Source organism: Bidens hawaiensis, unplaced genomic scaffold (assembly GCF_021521415.1).
Source record: "Bidens hawaiensis isolate Kalapana, Puna unplaced genomic scaffold, B.hawaiensis_p1.1 tig00030807_1, whole genome shotgun sequence".
NCBI classification, from domain to species: domain Eukaryota; kingdom Viridiplantae; phylum Streptophyta; class Magnoliopsida; order Asterales; family Asteraceae; genus Bidens; species Bidens hawaiensis.
The window spans coordinates 135439-140705 of record NW_027505195.1 but is presented as its reverse complement, the minus strand read 5'-3'; positions in this window follow the sequence as shown (position 1 = coordinate 140705).

The following is a 5267-nucleotide window of genomic DNA, read 5'->3' as shown; positions in this document are numbered from 1 at the left end:
ATATGAAAAACTTTACATGAGACTAAGTGTCTCTAAAAACATTATGAATAAGAGTAAAAGCGTAGCCCTCAGGCTGTAGTATACGTTTTCCTGGATCCTTACATATGTGGTAAAATGCGGTGGGCACATCGCACCACGCTTGGTCAAGACCTCCAGCCACGATGGGCCGGACCTAAGTACGTTCGAGTGAGACTGACCATGTGTATATTAATGGTACCTAGGTATGTCGAAACGCTGGGGTGACCTAGTGTAGAGACTCAAGTTTATAATGATGTTGTTTTAGCTTGATTATTCCTAAGCCATGATGGGCCGGGCCTAAGTTATGTCTCGAGGGGTAATCAAGTAAAAGAAAATATTCTTAGCGTCGGCATATTCACCAGCATTCGTTGCTGACGTATTTTCTTAACATTTTGCAGGTAATCAAGAATATGGCTTGAAGAACGAGGTGCTCAAGAATCCGATGGCTCGGATATTTTGTTAACTTAAATATTAATGAATGATGGTTTTTGTAAACTTATAAACAAGTAAACTTAAATGAGACTTCTGTCTCATCTTTTGTAATGAAAATATTTACAACTTAAAACCACATGTTTTATAAGTCTTCCGCTAATAACTCGTAACTCTGATTTAATTACAAATGTGGTACCAACTGTTGGTCGCACTCCTAGGCCTTAGATGGGGGTGTGACACAACAATTACCGAATGTCGGTTTTCAACAGTTCCAACAAGTTTCTGTAGGGTTTCAACATGTTTCACCGCAACAACAAATGATGTTTCAACCATTTCAACAACAAATGATGTTCCATCAGTTTCAACAACAAATGCAACAACAAAATCACTAGTTTCCTGTTATTTCAAGCACCAAAACATCATCAGTATAGCCTTTTATCTTTAGTGTTGAAGCTACTCCGTCAACCCAAAAGAAAACAACAAATAAGAAAAAAGACACCACAAAAAATGAGGAATCTTCTTCTGAAGTGACACGCGTGAAGTCGATCATGGAAGAGGAGATTGTGCTTGCCAAGGCGTACGTGCACATTTCTGAAGATTCAATCTTGGGACAAAACCAAAAATGGAGTTCTTCTTGGAGTGGAATTTTAGAAATATTTTTTAAAAGCTCTCAAGTTTATCAAGGGAGGACCAACCATAACCTGAGGTCACATTGGTCCATGTTCATACCAAAGGTGAAAAGTGTTGGTTACCTGTACAAAAACAACAAAAACAATATAAAGAGTTTATCAAGCTGTACCCGCTTTTGAAGCACGACTCTAGAGGCTTAGAAATTTATGTAGTGAGGAGGCGTATCTTGCAATCCTTGGTGATTTGGTGGAACACCTGTGGGCAAAGCAAGAGTAGTTTATGCTTATCTTTTAAATGTTTGTTTCTATAAATCTAGTTTACTTTTGATTTATATGTAATGCAATTTTTATGTTCTTTTTAGTCTAGTTTAATATTTTTATATTGTTTATTTATTTATTTATATTAATTATTTAACCAAACAATTATTCAATATTTTGTTATAATTTAAGTAATTAAATTTAAAAGAATTGGTGATGATGTGACAGCTAAGGGCACCTAAGGTCGCCCTTACCATTGTAGGTGAAATTAAAGTATTTTAAAGATTTAAAATAATTTGTAAGAATATGATGTAGCAGCTGACTGGGCAGCTAAGAGCACATAAGGGCCTTTAGCATTGGTGATAGTCTAACACCATCTTTAATGCGCCCTTACAGCCTGTGATGGCATAACAAAATATCACAACCACATAAGCACTAAATTACATTTAAAGTGAAAAAATGCCCAACTACAAAGGCCTATAAATATTTGGTTGTTGTGCAAATTTTACACGCAAGAAAATATATTATATGTATTTTGCCTCCATTTTTATTTTTAGATAAATTTTCAATTGATGCGCATATATTAAATGGTAATTATTGTTCATTACCAAACTTCTAAAAGTTTCATTGCCCATTAAATGTATACCAACCATTCAAACATTCTTTTATTCATTTAATATTTGTACCAAACCATTTAAACATCAAACTTATTAACATAATTCATTTAATATTTTCACCAAACCATTTTAACATCAAACTTATTAACATAGTATTGTTTTTATCACCTATCATAGAAATTATCAAGTATTACCAAATTTCAACACCTATTACTCACATGACACAAAGAAATGTATCCATACCAAAACCTAAACTATACCCAGTTGCTAAATCATGGTATTTCAGAAGAAAACACAAATGAATCACTTCAAAACTTTAGGTTTCCACAAACACAACTAAACCAACCATTACCAAATGTCGGTTTTCAACAATTTTAGCAAGTTTTTTGAGGGTTTCAACTTGTTTCACCGCAATAACAAATGATGTTCCAACAATTTCAACAAAATATGATGTTCCATCAGTTTCAACAACAAATGCAACAACAACATTCCCAGTTTCCTATTATTTCAAGAACTGAAACATCATCAGTAGAGCCTTCTATATTTACTGTTGAAGCTACTCCATCAACCCAAAAGAAAACAACAAATAAGAAAAAAGAAACCATAAAAAATGTGGAATCTTCTTCTGAAGTGACACGCGTGAAGTCGATCATGGAAGAGGAGATTGTGCTTGCCAAGGCGTACATGCACATTTCTGAAGATTCAGTCTTGGGACATAACCAAAAACGGAGTTCTTTTTGGAGTGATGTTTTAGAAATATTTTTGAAAAGCTCTCAATTTTAACAAGGGAGGACTAATCATAACCTGAGGTCACATTGGTCCATGTTCATACCAAAGGTGAATAGGTTTAATGACCTGTACAAGAACAACAAAAACAATATAAAGTGGTATGAAGATGATCCACCAAGTTACAATCATGGAGCTGTACCCACTTTTGTAGCATAACTCCAAAGGCTTAGAAATTTACGTAGTAAGGAGGCGCATCTTGCAATCCGTGGTGATTTGGTGGGACTCTTGTGGGCAAATCAAGAATAGCTTATGCTTATCTTTTAATTACGCTTATCTTTTAAATGTTTGTTTCTATAAATCTAGTTTACTTTTGATTTATATGTAATGCAATTTTTATGTTTTTTTTAGTCTAGTTTAATATTTTTATATTGCTTATTTACTTATATTGAATATTTAACCAAATAAATATTCAATATTTTATTATAATTTAAGTAATAAATTTTTAAAAAATTTTGTGATGATGTGACAGCTAAGGGCGCCCTTACCATTGGAAATGAAATTAAAGTTTTTTTTAAAGATTTAAAATAATTTATAAGAATATGATGTTGCAGCTGACTAGGTAGCTAAGGGAACATAAGGGCCTTTAGCATTGGTGATAGTATAAGACCATCTTTAATGCGCACTTACAAACAAAATCCTGTGATGGCATAACAAAATATCACTACCTCAGAAGCACTAAATTCCATTTATAGTGAAAACTGCCCAATTGCACGGGCCTATAAATTTTTGGTTCTTGTGTAAAAGTTTCATGCAAGAAATTATATTATTTTTATGTTGCCTCCAATTTTCTTTTTAAATAAATTTTCAATTGATGCACATATACTAATTAATATTCATTAAAAAACTTTTAAAACTTTCACTGCCCATTAAATGCATACCAACCATTCAAACGTTCTTTTTTTCATTTAATATTTTCACCAAACCATTTAAACATCAAACTTATTAACATAAATAATCAGTATTGTTTTTCATCACCTATCAAAAAAATTATCAAGTATTACCAAATTTCATCACCTATCACTCATATCACACAAAGAAATGAATCCATACCAAAACATAAACTATACCCAGTTGCTAAATCAAGGTATTTCAGATGAAAACACAAACGAATCACTTCAAAACTTTAGGTTTCCTGAAACACAACTAAACCAACCATTACCGAATGTTGGTTTTCAACAGTTCCAACAAGTTTCTGGAGGGTTTCAACATCTTTCACCGCAACAACAAATGATGTTCGAACAATTTCAACAACAAATGATGTTCCATCGGTTTCAACAACAAATGAAATAACATCACCAGTTTCCTATTATTTCAAGCACTGAAACATCATCAGTAGAGCCTTTTATCTTTTGTGTTGAAGCTACTCCATCAACCCAAAAGAAAACAACAAATAAGAAAAAAGAAACCACAATAAATGTGGAATCTTCTTCTCAAGTGACACGCGTGAAGTGGACCATGGAAGAGGAGATTGTGCTTGCCAAGGCGTACGTGCACATTTATGAAGATTCAATCTTGGGAAATAACAAAAAGTAGGGTTCCCTTTGAAGTCAAGTTTTAGAAATATTTTTGAAAAGCTCTCAAGTTTATCAGGGGAGGACCAATATAACCTGAGGTCACATTGGTCCATGTTCATACCAAAGGTGAACATGTTTAATGACCTGTACAAAAACAATATAAAGAGTTGTATGAAGATTATCCACCAAGTTACAATCATAGAACTGTACCCGCCTTTGTAGCACGACTCCAAAGGTTTAGAAATTTACATAGTGAGGAGGCGCATCTTGCAATGCGTGGTGATTTGATGGAACACATGTGGGAAAATCAAGAGTAGTTTATGCTTATCTTTTAAATGTTTGTTTCTATAAATCTAGTTTACTTTTGATTTTTATGTAATGCATTTTCTATGTTTTTTTAGTTTAGTTTAATATTTTTATATTGCATATTTACTTATATTAATAATTTAACCAAATAATTATTCAATATTTTGTTATAATATAAGTAATTAAAATTAAACAAAAAATTGGTGATGATGTGACTGTTAAGGGAACCTATGGGCGCCCTCACCATTTGAGGTGAAATTGAAGTTTTTAAAGATTTAAAATAATTTGTAAGAATATTATGTGGTATGTGACTGGGTTACGGGTGGTCCATGGGACAACCCTTAAGTGGTTTAAGTTCGTTAATAATCATGCGCTTAGTTGGTTTATTTGGTTGAATTAGATAACTACGTTTACTCGTGTAATGGCAGGTATTAGAAGCTAGATGATGGAACTACGAGAACGTTGGCGAAAACGGTGGCAAAAACGGACTTGGAACGAAGAAAATATCAAGAAAACAAGAAGTTGGTGTGAAGACCACCGTAGCTTACGGTACCTACCATAAGCTACGGTGGGGTTGGAGAATTTTAGCTGCCGTAAGGCAGACACTAGCCACCGTTGGGTTTTTGGAAGCCACCGTAAGCTACGGTGGACGCGTAACTGAAATTCATAACTGCTATTTTTTATGTATTTTTGGACGGCCTTTG